Below are 20,343 nucleotides of genomic sequence, written 5' to 3'. Positions count from 1 at the left end.
CATGGTTATCTCTAAAGAAACATGTGCAGCCATTATTGCACTGCACAAAAATGGAATAACAGGGAAGAGTATCGCAGCTACAAAGATTGCACCTCAGTCAACAATCTATCGCATCATCAAGAACTTCAAGGAGAGAACTTCCATTGTTGTCAAAAAGGCTCCACTGCGCCCAAGAAAGACCAGCAAGCGCCAGGACCGTATCTTAAAACTGTTTCAGCTGCAGGATTGGACTACCAGCAGTGCCGAGCTTGCTCAGGAATGGCAGCAGGCTGGTGTGTGTGCTTCTGCACGCACTTTGAGGCGGAGACTCTTTGAGCAAGGCCTGGTTTCAAGGAGGGCAGCAAAGAAGCCACTTCTCTCCAGAAAAAACATCAGGGACCGACTGATATTCTGCAAAAGGTAGAGGGAGTGGACTGCTGAAGACTGGGGCAAAGTCATTTTCTCTGATGAATCCCCTTTTCGATTGTTTGGGACATCTGGAAAACAGCTTATTCGGAGAAGAAGAGGTGAGCGCTACCACCAGTCTTGTCTCATGCCAACTGTAAAGCATCCTGAAACCATTCATGTGTGGGGTTGCTTCTCAACCAAGGGAATCGGCTCACTCACAGTCTTGCCTAAAAACACAGCCAGGAATAAAGAATGGTACCAGAATGTCCTCCAAGAGCAACTTCTCCCAACCGTCCAAGAGCAGTTTGGCGCCCAACAATGCCTTTTCCAGCATGATAGAGCACCTTGCCATAAAGCAAAGGTGATAACTAAATGGCTCATGGAACAAAACATAGAGATTTTGGGTCCATGGCCTGGAAACTCCCCAGATGTTAATCCCACTGAGAACTTGTAGTCAATCATCAATAGACGGGTGGACAAACAAAAACCAACAAATTCTGGCAAAATGCAAGCATTGATTATGCAAGAATGGACTGCTATCAGTCAGGATTTGGTCCAGAAGTTGATTGAGAGCATGCCAGGGAGAATTGCAGAGGTCTTGAAGAAGAAGGGTCAACACTGCAAATATTGACTTGCTGCATTAACTCATTCTAACTGTCAATATAACCTATTGGTACTCATAATATGATTGCAATTATATTTCTGTATGTGATATAAACATCAGACAAACACTAATAAAAACCAGAGGGCAGCAGATCATGTGAAAATATAATTTTGGTGTCATTCTCAAAAATTTTGGCCATGACTGTAAGTCTGCATTCCAAACGGCGCTCCTTCTCTTCGGAGCTCTGCCACGCACTCAAACGGTGGTTCCCCCCAACATATGGGGTATCAGCGTTCGCAGGACAAATTGGACAACAACTTTTGGTGTCCAATTTCTCTTGTTACCCTTGGGAAAATACAAAGCTGGGGGCTAAAATATAATTTTTGTGGAAAAAAAGAATTTTTATTTTCACGGCTCTGAGTTATAAACTTCTGTGAAGCACTTGGTGGGTCAAAGTGCTCACCACACATGTAGATAAGCTCCTTAGGGGGTCTACTTTCCAAAATGGTGCCATTTGTGGAGGGTTTCAATGTTTAGGCACATCAAGGGCTCTCCAAACGCGACATGGCGTCCTATCTCAATTCCAGACACTTTTGAATTGAAAAGTCAAATGGCGCTCCTTTCCTTCCGAGCTCTGCTGTGCGCCCAAACAGTGGTTTACCCCCACATATGGGGTATCAGCATACTCAGGACAAATTGCACAACAACCTTTGAGGTCCAATTTCTCCAGTTACTCTTGGTAAAATAAAACAAATTGGAGCTGAATTAAATTTTTTGTGAAAAAAATTAAATGTAAATTTTTTTTTAAACATTCCAAAAATTCCTGCGAAACACCTGAAGGGTTAATAATCTTCTTGAATGTGGTTTTGAGCACCTTGAGGGGTGCAGCTTTTAGAATAGTGTCACACTTGGGTATTTTCTATCATATAGACCCCTCAAAGTAACTTCAAATGTGATGTGGTCCCTAAAAAAATGGTGTTGTAAAAATGAGAAATTGCTGGTCAACTTTTAATCCTATTAACTCCCTAACAAAAAATATTTTGCTTCCAAGATTGTGCTGATGTAAAGTAGACATGTGGAAAATGTTGCTTATTAAGTATTTTGTATGACATATTTCTGTGATTTAAGGGCATAACAATTCAAAGTTGGAAAATTGCGAAATTTTTAAAATTTTCGCCAAATTTCTGTCTTTTTCACAAATAAACGCAGGTAATATCAAAGAAATGTTACCACTATCATGAAGTACAATATGTCACGAGAAAACATTGTCAGAATCCTCAGGATCCATTAAAGCATTCTAGAGTTATAACCTCATAAAGGGACAGTGGTCAGAATTGTAAAAATTGGCCCGTCATTAACGTGCAAACCACCCTTGGGGGTAAAGGGGTTAACTTTTCAGTAAGACATTGACAAAATTGGCTTCTAAGAACCGGGTCATTCCATTTGGTATCGGTTGCCCACCTGCGGAATTCAGAGCTATAAAAGTCTCCACTGAACGATTCCCCTGCTGAAGGCGGTGGAGCCTGGATTCAACCAAGAAAATATGGTCAGGATCATCATAGATAAGGGCTAAAGCCCTGAAAAATCCTTCTCCAGACTGGAGACAAATAGAACCATGTGACAAAGAAATAGCCCAGGATTGAGGATCCTCTTGCAACAGTGAAATTACAATTCCCACACGTTGCGCCTCATCCCCAGAGGAGTTAAGATGAAGTTTAAAAAGCAGTTTACAACCTTCTTTAATCCCCTCATGACCTTGGGATTTTTCGTTTTTCCGTGTTCGTTTTTCACTCCCCTCCTTCCCAGAGCCATAACTTTTTTATTTTTCCATCAATTTGGCCATGTGAGGGCTTATTTTTTGCAGGACGAGTTGTACATTTGAACGACATCATTGGTTTTAGCATGTCGTGTACTAGAAAACGGGAAAAAAATTCCAAGTGCGGTGAAATTGCAAAAAAAGTGCAATCCCACACTTGTTTTTTGTTTGGCTTTTTTGCTAGGTTCACTAAATGCTAAAACTGACTTGCCATTATGATTCTCCAGGTCAGTACGAGTTCATAGACACCTAACATGACTAGGTTATTTTTTATTTAAGTGGTGACAAAAAATTCCAAACTTTGCTAAAAAAAAAAAAAAAAAATTGCGCCATTTTCCGATACTCGTAGCGTCTCCATTTTTCGTGATCTGGGGTCGGTTGAGGGCTTATTTTTTGCGTGCCAAGCTGGCGTTTTTAATGATAGCATTTTGGTGCAGATACGTTCTTTTGATCGCCCGTTATTGCATTTTAATGCAATGTCGCGGCGACCTAAAAACGTAATTCTGGCGTTTCGAATTTTTTTCTCGCTACGCCGTTTAGCGATCACGTTAATGCTTTTTTTTAATTGCTAGATTGGGCGATTCTGAGCGCGGCGATACCAAATATGTGTAGATTTGATTTTTTTTTATTGATTTATTTCGATTCGGGCGAAAGGGGGGTGATTTAAACTTTTATATTTTTTTTATTTTTTTCACATTTTTTTTAACTTTCTTTTTTTACTTTTGCCATACTTCAATAGCCTCCATGGGAGGCTAGAAGCAGGCACAACTCGATCGCCTCTGCTGATCGCTGCTATGTAGCAGAAATGGAGGTGTGCTGTGAGCGCCGACCACAGGGTGGCGCTCACAGACACCGGTGATCAGTAACCATAGAGGTCTCTAGGACCTCTATGGTTACCATCCTGACGCATCGCCGACCCCCGATCATGTGACGGGGGTCGGCGATGACGTCATTTCCGGCCGCCCGGCCGGAAGCGGTAGTTAAATGCCGCTGTCTGCGTTTGACAGCGGCATTTAACTAGTTAATAGGTGCGGGCAGATCGCGATTCTGCCCGCGCCTATTACCGGCACATGTCAGCTGTTCAAAACAGCTGACATGTCCCGGCTTTGGTGCGACCTCCAGTGACAACCTCTGTAGCTGCTCTGCCAGTACAGAAATGAAATCTATGAACCCGGAAAAAGAAGAAAAAAACACACTGAAAAAACACAAAACAAAAGTGTTTTTTGTTTTTTTTTCTTTTACAAAAGTGTACTGCTGGTGTTAATGTCATGTTGGGTGAAGGAAAAATACACGTGCTTCTCCCAAAATGAGAATATCATCAAAAAGTTCATTTATTTCAGATCTTTAATATATGAGATTCACTTTTAATATTGTATAGAGTCAGAGATCAGACAAAAAAGGAGGGCACCATCAATAGTAACAAAACTGAATATATTACAAGGGGATCTACCCAGAAGTATGCCAAAAAGTAATATGAAAAGCAAAAAGAACAAGAGACATACCAAAACCTGGGGAACACCCTTAGTATAAGGTTATAAATGTAAAAAAGATATTTTATTTATTCTTGAAGTCCAAACAACATATACCACATAGAAAATAGTTACGGTACATAAAAACATAAGTATTAAAAACACTTGTATTAAAGACCACCCCAAAAGGAGAGAGGCAGAAAGAAATAAAGACCCCTAGGACCCGGAACAGTGGGTCTGGTACACTTAATAGATATAACATCGTGCAATTAGATAATAATGCAGCACATAATTATAGGACATGATAACAAATACTGGTAATGCTGGTGTGGAGAAAGAGAATGTTCTACCCACAGAGCATAAACGGGCCGACACACCAAATGCCTAATAGTTCACAGTAATATTAACACCATATATGCCAGCATAGAAAATCCACAAAAAAAATAATAAGTAGACACTATATAACCAGCCAAACTTGCATAATAGCTTATCCAGTACCTTAATATTGGCAAAACGATGTTATGCCCAGAGATAGGACTATCATGTCCAGCAACCAGAAAACACACATAAGCACCACAGACCAATAGCCGTGATGAAAATGGTGTATGAGACCAGGACCCACTGCTAGATGGATATGTGATATACCTGGCACCAAAAGGTGCAGAAGTATTAAGATCGCAGTGGAAATAGGTACATGTAACCACCAAAGCCAACCATACAAATGAGCTACTAATGAAAAGAATACTAATGAAAGACATAATAATAAATAATAAATAATACCTCAATAACAAAAAAATGCAGCTGCAAACTGCAACACATATATATGGAGCAGAGGTGGATACATGGCCATAATGAGCGTGGCAGAAAGCCCACGATAAACAATGAATGCTGCCTGCCTATATATTTATGCTCCAGGTCCCATGACGCATGTCCAAGCAGTAGGTACACAGAACCCAAAGAGGAGTCCGAGGGGGGTTAAGAACCCGACGCGTGTCGCCACAGTCGTGGCTTCATCAGGGGTAAGGAATGGTATGAGCTATTAGACTCCAGTACGCGCTTAAATACTATACCTAATACCGCAGAAACTCCGACAGCTGTGTGAGGGATCATAACGTGCGATCCGGAAATGACAACATGCCGGAAGTGGGGAGAAGGTGTCTATACCCGCGGCCGGGTATAATATTGTATAGAGTCATTACAAGCAGAGTGATCTATTTTGAGTGTTTATTTCTGTTAATGTTGATGATTATGCCTTACAGCCAATGAAAACCCAAAAGTCATTATCTTAGTTGTAGTGCAGCAGGTTTTCTGCATTGTGACAGATAGGCAGTCACCACAGGAAATCTTATAAACAAGTCTCTTTAATGCTCAGCATACTCAAAAAACGAAAAACAAATGGTATCCTCCGGATTGCAGAAAAACAAATGGTATTCTCCGGATTGCAGCTGGGAAACAAGACAATCCAAATCCGTGACCGGTTGGCGTGGGCGACTGCACCGCTGTGACGCTGCGGGGTGCCAGGCCTTTTGGCTCCACTTGGCTATGTGTTGCTTCACACAGGTTGAAGCATCACAGAGCCTCCTGCTCTGCAGTTTGCAAACCAAGATTGACACACCCAACACTCTGCTGCAGAGATTTTAGAAGAAAACTGTGGCGTAGGCCACTTGTAAGACCTAGCCAGGAGGAAGCGGACCGTCCCACTGCCATCTTGTAGTCCACTTCAAAAACAAAAGCCCATGGTGGGTTTTCTTAAATCTGCCTTGAGAAAATAGCTTTCCCAAGACCAACTCTTACTTTTATTTTGCACTGCAATCATAGCAATGCCTGTGACTGCAATGCGCTCCCGCAGCCTCAATACACTTCTGTGCGTATCCTGGTTGACACATAGTGACTTTTGCATAGAACACCGGTCACTGCCTCACACAGTACATTATAATACTTTTTAATACCAGCTTGAAAAATTATTTTAAAATCTGAAATGTTGGCCTACTGAAATGTATGTTCAGTAAATGCACTCAATAATTGGTCAGGGCTTTTTTTGCATCAAGGACTGCATCAATGCGGCATGGCATGGAGGCGATCAGGCTGTGGTACTGCTGAGGTGTTATGGAAGTCCAGGTTGCTTTGATAGCAGCCTTCAGCTCATCTGCATTGTTGTGTCTGGTGTCTATCATCTTCATCTTGACAGTACCCCATAGATTCTCTCTGGGATTAAGGTTAAGCAAGTTTGCTGGACAATCAAGCACAGTGATACTGGTGTTTTTAAACCAGGTATTGGTACTTTTGGCAGTGTGGACAGGTGTCAAGCCCTGCTGGAGAATTAAATATCCATCTCCAAAAAGTGTGTCGACAGAGGGAAGTATGAAGTGCTTTAAAATTTCCTGGTATACAACCGCGCTTACTTTGGTCTTGATAAAACAGTGGATCTGCACCAGTAGATGGCTCCCCAAACCATCACTGATCGTGGAAACTTCACACTAGACCTCAATCAGCTTAGACTGTGTGCCTCTCCACTCTTCCTCCAGACTCTGGGACCTTTATTTCCAAATGCAATGCAAAATTTACTTTCATCTGAAAACAACACCTTGGACCACTGAGCAACAGTCCAGTTCTTTTTCTCCTTGGCCCAAGTAAGACGCTTGTGGCCTTGTCTATTGGTCATGAGTGGCTTGTGACATGTAGTTCATGTCCTGGATATGTCTGTGTGTTGTGGCACTTGAAGTAATAACTCCAGCAGCAGTTCACTCCTTGTGAATCTCCCCCAAATTTGTGAATGACCTTTTCTTAGCAAGCCTTTCAATGCTTATCCCGGTTACTTGTGCAGCTTTTTCTACCACAATTATCCTTCCACTCAACTTTCCATTAATATTCTTGGATACAGCACTCTGTTAATAGCCAGCTTCTTTAATAATGAACTGTTGTGGCTTGCCCTCCTTGTGGTGTGTGTCAATGACTGCCTTCTGGACATCTGTCAAGTCAGCAGTCTTCTCCATGATTGTGGAGCCTACTGAAACAGACTAAGGGACCTTTTTAAACACCTTTGCAGGTGTTTTTTGTTAATTATTCTAATTTACTGATATAATGACTTTTGGGTTTTTATTGGCTGTAAGCCATAATCATCAACATTAACAGAAATAAACACTTGAAATAGATCACGCTGTTTGTAATGACTCTATATAATATATGTTTTACTTTTTGTATTAAAGAACTGAAATAAATTAACTTTTGATGATATTCTAATTTTATGAGAAGCACATATAAGTGCACAACAATGGGGAGAGGGAGGTGGGATCCCAAACACTAGGTAAGAGGTGAGTGGAGAGCCCTAGGCAAATCTAAAATCACCATCTCTGCCCTAACGATCCCTATATATAGGTTCTGCACCTATCGCCAAGCAGGAACCTAATCCCTGCCTGATCCTATTGATAGGCCCTGGTTAGGGAGGGGATGTGGTGCCACTAGTCAGTCTTCACTACAACTAAATACCGAGAGGGTAGACGAATGAGGGGAACACTTAGCTTGAGAAGACAAATGAGATTTCACACCAGCAATCCTTCAAGAGTCTTCTGAGAAGGAACTAGCCAACATTTTTGTACTTCCAACTAGACAAACAAGTAAGAGCTTACACCAGTTCTATGCTGCAGCAATTAAATGTATTTAAATCTACACCACAGATGTGTGATTAGCAGCAGAAGTGGAGGTAACTGTTGGGTCCTAGAGGGAGAAGGATATTGCTCCATAACAGAGATGCAAAAATCAAGAAGGTGCTTGAGCTAAGCGCAAAGACTTTTTACAGCTGGATCCAGGTTGACTGTCTGTCACACCTGACACAGCAGTGACAGTTGTGGATGAGCGTGTTGCTTAGGCTCCAACAACAGGCATAGTCGCAACTGCCCCACGTCTTCACCGTCTGCATGCACCAACATCAGCATTTCCACTTCTTTGTCTCTTACTGCATGCCTTACGTATTTTGTAATTGCTAAGTCTCTGAAAAGAAGGTTTTCTCGATAAATTAAGACTAAACTTTGTTACTAAAAAAAATGTGGTCACTTGCAGCAGGAGCTTTTTTACAAATTTTATACCACCTTAATTTTACACAAAACACGTTCAACTGCATGAATAACAATAGTCAATTTTTGGAACAAAAAAGTTTTGTGACCTGCAGCAGGCCAACCAAGCAGTTTTTACAAATTTAAACCACCGTAATTTTACACAAAGCATGTTCAACTTTATGAATGTCAGTAATTAATTTTTAAAGATAAAGCCATGTGCACTACTACTAGTGGTGCCCAGGTAGGTTCCCACACCATGTGATACTACAAGAAAGAACCTGGCACTCAACTTAATGCTTGTAAGATTTTAATCGTAGTAGCCAAAAAACGTTTCGGTCCTATATCTGGATCTTCATCAGTTACTACATCGTAGATACCCGAAGATTTCATCCATTATAAGTTCATGCTAAAGACATACAATTCTGCCCTTCACCTCTCCAAACAAACCTACTTCAACACCCTCATCACCTCAATGTCCAATAACCCTTAACGTCTCTTTGACACGTTCCAGTCTCTACTCAACCCAAGAGAGCAGGCCCCAACCACGGATCTCCGTGCTGACTATCTGGCCAATTACTTCAAAGAAAAAATTGACCACATTCGACAGGAAATCATCTCCCAATCTCTTCATACCATGCACTGTCCTCCCTCCCCCACTGCATCTAGTTCACTCTCTGACTTTAAAGCAGTTACAGAAGAAGAAGTAAGCAGGCTCCTTGCATCTTCTCGCCCGACCACTTGCACCAGTGACCCCATTCCGTCACATCTCCTCCAGTCCCTTTCCCCGGCTATCACCTCTCACCTAACAAAAATATTCAACCTTTCCCTCACTTCCGGTATTTTTCCCTCCTCATTTAAGCATGCCATCATACATCCATTACTTAAAAAACCATCCCTCGATCAAAACTGTGCCGCTAATTATAGACCTGTCTCTAATCTTCCCTTCATCTCTAAACTCCTCGAACGCCTGGTCCACTCCCGTCTTACCCGCTATCTATCAGATAACTCTCTTCTCAACCCTCTTCAATCTGGCTTCTGCTCTTTACACTCTACTGAAACCGCCCTCACTAAAGTCTCTAATGACCTACTAACAGCTAAATCTAATGGTCACTACTCCATGCTAATTCTCTTGGATCTCTCTGCAGCATTCGATACTGTGGATCATCAGCTCCTCCTCACTATGCTCCGCTCCATCGGCCTCAAGGACACCGTTCTCTCCTGGTTCTCCTCCTATCTCTCTGACCAATCCTTCACTGTATGTTTTGCTGGTTCCTCCTCCTCTCACCTTCCCCTTACTGTTGGGGTTCCTCAAGGATCAGTCCTAGGCCCCCTCCTCTTCTCGTTGTATACTGCCCCTATTGGACAAACAATCAGTAGATTTGGTTTCCAGTACCATCTCTATGCTGACGACACCCAATTATACACTTCTTCTCCTGATATCACACCGACCTTTTTAGAAAACACCAGTGATTGTCTTAACGCTGTCTCTAACATCATGTCCACCCTCTATCTGAAACTAAACCTGTCAAAAACTGAACTCCTCGTGTTCTCTCCCTCTACTAACCTACCTTTGCCTGACATTGCCATCTCCGTGTGCGGTTCCACCATTACTCCAAAGCAACATGCCCGCTGCCTTGGGGTCATCCTTGATTCTGACCTTTCATTCACCCCCCACATCCGATCACTGGCTCGCTCTTCTTACCTGCATCTCAAAAACATTTCTAGAATTCCCCCTTTTCTTACTTTCGACTCTGCAAAAACTCTTACTGTTTCACTTATTCATTCTCGTCTGGACTATTGTAACTCTCTACTAATAGGCCTCCCTCTTACCAAACTTTCCCCGCTCCAATCTGTCCTGAATGCTGCTGCCAGGATCATATTCCTCACCAACCATTACACCGATGCCTCTACCTTGTGCCAGTCATTACACTGGCTACCCATCCACTCCAGAATCCAGTACAAAACTACTACCCTCATCCACAAAGCACTCCATGGCTCAGCACCACCCTACATCTCCTCCCTGGTATCAGTCTACCACCCTACCCGTGCCCTCCGCTCCGCTAATGACCTCAGGTTAGCATCCTCAATAATCAGAACCTCCCACTCCCGTCTCCAAGACTTTACACGTGCTGCGCTGATTCTTTGGAATGCACTACCTAGGTTAATACGATTAATCCCCAATCCCCACAGTTTTAAGCGTACCCTAAAAACTCATTTGTTCAGACTGGCCTACCGCCTCAATGCATTAACCTAACGATCCCTGTGTGGCCTATTTATAAAAAAAAACAAAACAATCAGGTTCCTCGCATCATGTTCTCATTCACTTTATGCAGTTAATAGCCCTCTGTGTCTGTACTGCTACATACTTAGGCAGTTAACTGGTTCATGCAGCTTTACATGAACACCCGAGCCTTACACTATGGCCGGTCCGAATAACTAAAGCAATTGTTATCATCCACCTCTCGTGTCTCCCCTTTTCCTCATAGTTTGTAAGCTTGCGAGCAGGGCCCTCATTCCTCCTGGTTTCTGTTTTGAACTGTATTTCTGTTATGCTGTAATGTCTATTGTCTGTACAAGTCCCCTCTATAATTTGTAAAGCGCTGCGGAATATGTTGGCGCTATATAAATAAAAATTTATATTATTATTATTATTATAATATTTTGGACATTATGTAATGCTAATTAATAAGCTGTATCTCACGGTATAATAGTGACATTACATAAAAGTATGTGCTGAAATTATTTTAAAAAACCTATCTTCAAATGACAGAAAGGATCGTAAAAATAGGAGAGGCGGAGGGGTTTGTCTTTATGTAAAGTCTTGTCTAAAGTCCACTTTAGGCCAGTTTCACACGTCAGTGGCTCTGGTACGTGAGGTGACAGTTTCCTCACGTACCGGAGCCACTGACACACGTAGACACATTGAAATCAATGCATCTGTGCAGATGTCATTGATTTTTTGCGGACCGTGTCTCCGTGTGCCAAACACGGAGACATGACAGTGTTCGTGGGAGCGCATGGATTACACGGACCCATTAAAGTCAATGGGTCCATGTAAAACACGTACCGCACACAGACGTTGTCCGTGTGCAGTCCGCGTGCCGTGCAGGAGACAGCGCAACAGTAAGCGCTGTCCCCCCACATGGTGCCGATTACAGTCATGAATATGCGGCTCCACCTCCCATAGCTTTAACAGCTAGAGCCATCAAATTTTGCACACACACACTACTAACATTACTAGTGAGGAATATTCAAAAAAAAAAAAAAGGGATATGAAATGGTTTACTGTATGTAAACCATGTCTCATATCATGTTGGGTTAGGGTCGGAAGGAGATAGCAAAAGTCGGCAATTGAATTACCGGTATGTTGAACGATACCTTCCGATATCAAGAAGTATCGGTATTGGATTGGATCGGCCGATATCCAAAGATTATCGGATATCGCCGATACCGATACCCAATACCAATGCAAGTCAATGGGACACAAATATCGGAATGTAAATAAGCCCTTTCTGTCCTTCTACATCCTGTTCCGGAGGGGGGGAAGTGTGGGCGGTGTGTGGGTGGACACTGTGCGTGCCTGTGTGTGCGGGCGGGGTCTGTGCGGGCCAGCCGGGGATCTGTATGGGCGTCTCGGGGCTCTGTGCGGCTTGCCTGGTCTCTGTGCTGGCTTGCCAGGGCTCTGTGCAGGCTTGCCGGGGCTCTGTGAGGGCTTGCCGTGGTTCTGTGCGGCTTGCGGGGGCTCTGTGCGGCTTGCAGGGGCTCTGTGTGGGCTTGCCAGGGCTCTATGCGGCTTGCGGGGACTCTGTGCGGCTTGCAAGGGCTGTGTGTGGGATTGCCAGGGCTCTGTGCGGCTTGTGGGGGCTCTGTGCGGGCCTGCCTGGTCTCTGTGCTGGCTTGCCAGGGCTCTGTGCAGGCTTGCCAGGGCTCTGTGAGGGTTTGCCGGGGGTCTGTGCGGCTTGCGGGGGCTTGGGGCGGCTTGCAGGGGCTCTGTGTGGGCTTGCCAGGGCTCTGTGCGGCTTGCGGGGACTCTGTGCGGCTTGCAAGGGCTCTCTGTGGGATTGCCAGGGCTCTGTGCGGCTTGTGGGGGCTCTGTGCGGGCTTGCCCAGGCTCTATGCGGGCTTGCTGGGGCTCCGTGCAGCTTGTGGGGGCACTGTGCGGGCTTGCCGAGGCTCTGTGTGGGCTTGCCTGGGCTCTGTGCGGGCTTGCCGGGGCTCTGTGCAGGCTTGCCGGGGCTCTGTGCGGCTTGCCGGGGCTCTGTGTGGGCTTGCCGGGGGTCTGTGCAGGCATCGTCCGATGGGACTACAAGTCCCATCGGACGATGCCTGAAACAGTGACAGTGATTGACACATTAGCCAATGATGGGAGAATAGTAGTCCCATCATACGGCTAATGTGTTGAATGTGAAAAAAAAAAATACTACATACAATACATTCATACATTACATACAATACATACATACAGACATACAGTACATTAAACATAGAATTCATACTCACCATTACTTGTCACTTTGATCTTCGAAGCCAGTGTCATCTGTAAAAAAGATTAAAATAACAAACAACCAATAAACTCCCTGTCCACAGAAATCCACGAGTGTCCCACGACGATCTCCCGTGGAGAACGCAACATCAGCTGTTGCGACCGCTCTCTAGGGGCTCCAGGAACACAATGACGGGAGGAAGGTATCTGTTGTGAATTCTGTTGTCAAGCTCCCTCCTGTGGTCATGAATGGTACTTCGGCTGGTTCTGTCCATGGGCTTCCTCTGGTGGTTGTGAGTGGAGCTGCGGCTTCTGAGTTTCCTTCTACAGGTGACGAGGTTAATTCGTTAGCTGGCTGCTCTATTTAACTCCACTTAGATCATTGCTCCACGCCACCTGTCAATGTTCCAGTATTGGTCTTGCTCTCTCCTGGATCGTTCTTGTGACCTGTCTTCCCAGCTAAGCTAAGTTACTGCTTGTTTTTCTCTGGTTTGCTATTTTTCTGTCCAGCTTGGTATTTTGATTTTTGTCTTGCTTGCTGGAAGCTCTGGGACGCAGAGGGAGCGCCTCCGCACCGTGAGTCGGTGCGGAGGGTCTTTTTGCGCCCTCTGCGTGGTCTTTTTGTAAGTTTTTGTGCTGACCGCAAAGTTACCTTTCCTATCCTCTGTCTGTTCAGTAAGTCGGGCCTCACTGTGCTAAATCTATTTCATCTCTGTGTTTGTAATTTTCATCTTTACTCACAGTCATTATATGTGGGGGGCTGCCTTTTCCTTTGGGGAATTTCTCTGAGACAAGGTAGGCTTTGTTTTTCTTCTCTAGGGCTAGCTAGTTAGGCTGTGTCGAGTTGCATAGGGAGCGTTAGGAGCAATCCACCGCTATTTCTAGTGTGTGCGATAGGATTAGGGATTGCGGTCAGCAGAGTTCCCACGTCTCAGAGCTCGTCCTATATTATTAGTAACTATTAGGTCATTCCGTGTGCTCTTACCAACTAGGTCCATTATTGTTCTAACCACCAGGTCATAACAGTACAGGTGGCCCAAAGTATTAATGCATCTCAATAGAGGGATAAGAGAACTTCTGAGACCATTTTTTTTTCTTTGCACTGTGTTTTGTTTCTCATTTCCCCTAGACCTTTGGGTGGTTCAGGACACAGGTGTAGGTATGGACATTCAAGGTCTGTCCTCTTGTGTAGATCATCTCACTGCAAGGGTACAAAACATTCAAGATTTTGTGGTTCAGAATCCGATGTTAGAGCCTAGAATTCCTGTTCCTGACTTATTTTCTGGGGATAGATCTAGGTTCTTGAATTTCAAAAATAATTGTAAACTGTTTCTAGCTTTGAAACCCCGCTCCTCTGGTGACCCCGCTCAACAAGTAAAAATCATTATTTCTTTGTTGCGTGGTGACCCTCAAGACTGGGCATTTTCCCTTGCGCCAGGAGATCCTGCATTGCGTGATGTGGTTGCGTTTTTTCTAGCGCTTGGATTGCTTTATGATGAACCAAATTCAGTGGATCAGGCAGAGAAAATCTTGCTGGCTTTGTGTCAGGGTCAGGATGAAGCGGAGGTGTACTGTCAGAAGTTTAGAAAGTGGTCTGTGCTTACTCAGTGGAATGAATGTGCCCTGGCAGCAATTTTCAGAAAGGGTCTTTCTGAAGCCCTTAAGGATGTCATGGTGGGATTTCCCACGCCTGCTGGTCTGAATGAGTCTATGTCTTTAGCCATTCAGATCGATCGGCGCATGCGTGAGCGCAAAGCTGTGCACCATCTGGCGGTGTTCTCTGAGCATAGGCCTGAGCCTATGCAGTGTGATAGAACTTTGACCAGAGCTGAAAGGCAAGAACACAGACGTCGGAATGGGCTGTGTTTTTACTGTGGTGAATCCACTCATGCTATCTCCGATTGTCCTAAGCGCACTAAGCGGTTCGCTAGGTCTGCTACCATTGGTACGGTACAGTCGAAATTTCTTTTGTCCGTTACTCTGATTTGCTCTTTGTCATCCTATTCTGTTATGGCATTTGTGGATTCAGGCGCTGCCCTGAATTTGATGGACTTGGAGTTTGCTAGGCGCTGTGGTTTTTTCTTGGAGCCCTTGCAGTATCCTATTCCATTGAGAGGAATTGATGCTACGCCTTTGGCCAAGAATAAGCCTCAGTACTGGACCCAATTGACCATGTGCATGGCTCCTGCACATCAGGAGGATATTCGCTTTTTGGTGTTGCATAATCTGCATGATGTGGTTGTTTTGGGGTTGCCATGGCTACAAGTCCATAATCCAGTATTGGATTGGAAATCTATGTCTGTGTCCAGCTGGGGTTGTCAGGGGGTACATGGTGATGTTCCATTTTTGTCTATTTCGTCATCCACCCCTTCTGAAGTCCCGGAGTTTTTGTCGGATTACCGGGATGTATTTGATGAGCCCAAATCCAGTGCCCTACCTCCTCATAGGATTGCGATTGTGCTATCAATTTGATTCCTGGTAGTAAGTTTCCTAAGGGCCGACTGTTCAATTTATCTGTGCCAGAGCACGCCGCTATGCGGAGTTATGTAAAGGAATCCTTGGAGAAGGGTCATATTCGCCCGTCGTCGTCACCATTGGGAGCAGGGTTCTTTTTTGTGGCCAAGAAGGATGGTTCTTTGAGACCTTGTATTGATTACCGCCTTCTTAATAAGATCACAGTCAAATTTCAGTACACTTTGCCGCTGCTGTCGGATTTATTTGCTCGGATTAAGGGGGCTAGTTGGTTCACCAAGATAGATCTTTGTGGTGCGTATAATCTTGTGCGTATTAAACAGGGCGATGAATGGAAAACAGCATTTGATACGCCCGAGGGCCATTTTGAGTACCTGGTTATGCCATTCGTGCTTTCCAATGCTCCATCAGTATTTCAGTCCATTATGCATGACATCTTCCGAGAATACCTGGATAAATTCCTGATTGTATATTTGAATGATATTTTGGTCTTCTCGGATGATTGGGAGTCTCACGTGAAGCAGATCAGAATGGTGTTCCAGGTCCTTCGTGCGAATTCTTTGTTTGTGAAGGGGTCAAAGTGTCTCTTTGGTGTTTAGAAGGTTTCATTTTTGGGTTTCATTTTTTCCCCTTCTACTATCGAGATGGACCCTGTTAAAGTCCAGGCCAGTTATGATTGGACTCAGCCGACATCTGTGAAGAGTCTGCAAAAGTTCCTGGGCTTTGCTAATTTTTATCGTCGTTTCATCAGTAATTTTTCTAGTGTTGCTAAACCGTTGACTGATTTGACCAAGAAGGGTGCTGATGTGGTCAATTGGTCTTCTGCGGCTGTGGAAGCTTTTCAGGAGTTGAAGCGTCGTTTTTCTTCTGCCCCTTTGTTGTGCCAGCCAGATGTTTCGCTTCCGTTTCAGGTCGAGGTTGATGCTTCTGAGATCGGAGCAGGGGCTGTTTTGTCGCAAAAAAGTTCTGATGGCTCGGTGATGAAACCATGTGCCTTCTTTTCTAGAAAGTTTTCGCCTGCTGAGCACAATTATGATGTTGGCAATCGAGAGTTGTTGGCCATGAAGTGGGCATTCGAGGAGTGGCGTCATTGGCTTGAAGGAGCCAAGCATCGCGTGGTCGTCTTGACGGATCACAAGAATTTGACTTATCTCGAGTCTGCCAAACGGTTGAATCCTAGACAGGCTCGTTGGTCGCTATTTTTCTCCCGTTTTGATTTTGTGGTTTCGTACCTTCCAGGCTCTAAGAATGTGAAGGCTGATGCCCTGTCAAGGAGTTTTGTGCCCGACTCTCCGGGTGTACCTGAGTCGGCGGGTATTCTCAAAGAGGGGGTAATTTTGTCTGCCATCTCCCCTGATTTGCGGCGGGTGCTGCAAAAATTTCAGGCTGATAGACCTGACCGTTGCCCAGCGGAGAAACTGTTTGTCCCTGATAAATGGACTAGTAGAGTTATCTCTGAGGTTCATTGTTCGGTGTTGGCTGGTCATCCTGGAATCTTTGGTACCAGAGATTTGGTGGCTAGATCCTTTTTTGCGGCTGTCTTTGTCACGGGATGTGCGTTCTTTTGTGCAGTCCTGTGGGACTTGTGCACGGGCTAAGCCCTGCTGTTCTCGTGCCAGTGGGTTGCTTTTGCCCTTGCCGGTCCCGAAGAGGCCCTGGACGCATATCTCTATGGATTTTATTTCGGATCTCCCTGTCTCTCAAAAGATGTCGGTCATTTGGTTGGTTTGTGATCGCTTCTCTAAGATGGTCCATTTGGTACCCTTGTCTAAATTGCCTACCTCCTCTGATTTGGTGCCATTGTTTTTCCAGCATGTGGTTCGTTTACATGGCATTCCGGAGAACATCGTTTCGGACAGAGGTTCCCAGTTTGTTTCGAGGTTTTGGCGAGCCTTTTGTGCTAGGATGGGCATTGATTTGTCTTTTTCCTCGGCTTTCCATCCTCAGACAAATGGCCAAACCGAACGAACTAATCAGACTTTGGAAACATATCTGAGATGCTTTGTTTCTGCTGATCAGGATGATTGGGTGTCCTTTTTGCCTTTGGCTGAGTTCGCCCTTAATAACCGGGCTAGCTCGGCTACTTTGGTTTCGCCGTTTTTCTGCAATTCTGGTTTCCATCCTCGTTTCTCTTCAGGGCAGGTTGAGTCTTCGGACTGTCCTGGTGTAGATACTGTGGTGGATAGGTTGCAGCAGATTTGGACACATGTGGTGGACAATTTGACTTTGTGGGTCCCCGACTTCGTGTTGGGGATTTGGTTTGGTTGTCGTCTCGTTATGTTCCTATGAAGGTTTCCTCTCCTAAGTTTAAGCCTCGTTTCATTGGTCCGTATAAGATTTCTGAGGTTCTCAATCCTGTGTCGCTTCGTTTGACCCTTCCAGCTTCTTTTGCCATCCATAATGTATTCCATAGGTCATTGTTGCGGAGATACGTGGCGCCTGTGGTTCCATCCGTTGATCCTCCTGCCCCGGTGTTGGTTGAGGGGGAGTTGGAGTATGTGGTGGAGAAGATTTTGGATTCTCGTGTTTCGAGACGGAAACTCCAGTACCTGGTCAAGTGGAAGGGTTATGGTCAGGAAGATAATTCCTGGGTCTTTGCCTCCGATGTTCATGCTGCCGATCTGGTTTGTGCCTTTCATTTGGCTCGTCCTGGTCGGCCTGGGGGCTCTGGTGAGGGTTCGGTGACCCCTCCTCAAGGGAGGGGTACTGTTGTGAATTCTGTTGTCAAGCCCCCTCCTGTGGTCATGAATGGTACTTCGGCTGGTTCTGTCCATGGGCTTCCTCTGGTGGTTGTGAGTGGAGCTGCGGCTTCTGAGTTTCCTTCTACAGGTGACGAGGTTAATTCGTTAGCTGGCTGCTCTATTTAACTCCACTTAGATCATTGCTCCACGCCACCTGTCAATGTTCCAGTATTGGTCTTGCTCTCTCCTGGATCGTTCTTGTGATCTGTCTTCCCAGCTAAGCTAAGTTACTGCTTGTTTTTCTCTGGTTTGCTATTTTTCTGTCTAGCTTGCTATTTTGATTTTTGTCTTGCTTGCTGGAAGCTCTGGGACGCAGAGGGAGCGCCTCCGCACCGTGAGTCGGTGCGGAGGGTCTTTTTGCGCCCTCTGCGTGGTCTTTTTGTAGGTTTTTGTGCTGACCGCAAAGTTACCTTTTCTATCCTCTGTCTGCTCAGTAAGTTGGGTCTCACTGTGCTAAATCTATTTCATCTCTGTGTTTGTAACATAGTAACATAACATAGTTAGTAAGGCCGAAAAAAGACATTTGTCCATCCAGTTCAGCCTATAAAAAAAAAAAAAAAATTCCATCATAATAAATACCCAGATCTACGTCCTTCTACAGAACCTAATAATTGTATGATACAATATTGTTCTGCTCCAGGAAGACATCCAGGCCTCTCTTGAACCCCTCGACTGAGTTCGCCATCACCACCTCCTCAGGCAAGCAATTCCAGATTCTCACTGCCCTAACAGTAAAGAATCCTCTTCTATGTTGGTGGAAAAACCTTCTCTCCTCCAGACGCAAAGAATGCCCCCTTGTGCCCGTCACCTTCCTTGGTATAAACAGATCCTCAGCGAGATATTTGTATTGTCCCCTTATATACTTATACATGGTTATTAGATCGCCCCTCAGTCGTCTTTTTTCTAGACTAAATAATCCTAATTTCGCTAATCTATCTGGGTATTGTAGTTCTCCCATCCCCTTTATTAATTTTGTTGCCCTCCTTTGTACTCTCTCTAGTTCCATTATATCCTTCCTGAGCACCGGTGCCCAAAACTGGACACAGTACTCCATGTGCGGTCTAACTAGGGATTTGTACAGAGGCAGTATAATGCTCTCATCATGTGTATCCAGACCTCTTTTAATGCACCCCATGATCCTGTTTGCCTTGGCAGCTGCTGCCTGGCACTGGCTGCTCCAGGTAAGTTTATCATTAACTAGGATCCCCAAGTCCTTCTCCCTGTCAGATTTACCCAGTGGTTTCCCGTTCAGTGTGTAATGGTGATATTGATTCCCTCTTCCCATGTGTATAACCTTACATTTATCATTGTTAAACCTCATCTGCCACCTTTCAGCCCAAGTTTCCAACTTATCCAGATCCATCTGTAGCAGAATACTATCTTCTCTTGTATTAACTGCTTTACATAGTTTTGTATCATCTGCAAATATCGATATTTTACTGTGTAAACCTTCTACCAGATCATTAATGAATATGTTGAAGAGAACAGGTCCCAATACTGACCCCTGCGGTACCCCACTGGTCACAGCGACCCAGTTAGAGACTATACCATTTATAACCACCCTCTGCTTTCTATCACTAAGCCAGTTACTAACCCATTTACACACATTTTCCCCCAGACCAAGCATTCTCATTTTGTGTACCAACCTCTTGTGCGGCACGGTATCAAACGCTTTGGAAAAATCGAGATATACCACGTCCAATGACTCACCGTGGTCCAGCCTATAGCTTACCTCTTCATAAAAACTGATTAGATTGGTTTGACAGGAGCGATTTCTCATAAACCCATGCTGATATGGAGTTAAACAGTTATTCTCATTGAGATAATCCAGAATAACATCCCTCAGAAACCCTTCAAATATTTTACCAACAATAGAGGTTAGACTTACTGGCCTATAATTTCCAGGTTCACTTTTAGAGCCCTTTTTGAATATTGGCACCACATTTGCTATGCGCCAGTCCTGCGGAACAGACCCTGTCGCTATAGAGTCACTAAAAATAAGAAATAATGGTTTATCTATTACATTACTTAGTTCTCTTAGTACTCGTGGGTGTATGCCATCCGGACCCGGAGATTTATCTATTTTAATCTTATTTAGCCGGTTTCGCACCTCTTCTTGGGTTAGATTGGTGACCCTTAATATAGGGTTTTCATTGTTTCTTGGGATTTCACCTAGCATTTCATTTTCCACCGTGAATACCGTGGAGAAGAAGGTGTTTAATATGTTAGCTTTTTCCTCGTCATCTACAACCATTCTTTCCTCACTATTTTTTAAGGGGCCTACATTTTCAGTTTTTATTCTTTTACTATTGATATAGT

The sequence above is a fragment of the Ranitomeya imitator genome, chromosome 2 (assembly GCF_032444005.1).
Source record: "Ranitomeya imitator isolate aRanImi1 chromosome 2, aRanImi1.pri, whole genome shotgun sequence".
Classification (NCBI taxonomy): domain Eukaryota; kingdom Metazoa; phylum Chordata; class Amphibia; order Anura; family Dendrobatidae; genus Ranitomeya; species Ranitomeya imitator.
This window is presented reverse-complemented; position numbering follows the sequence as displayed.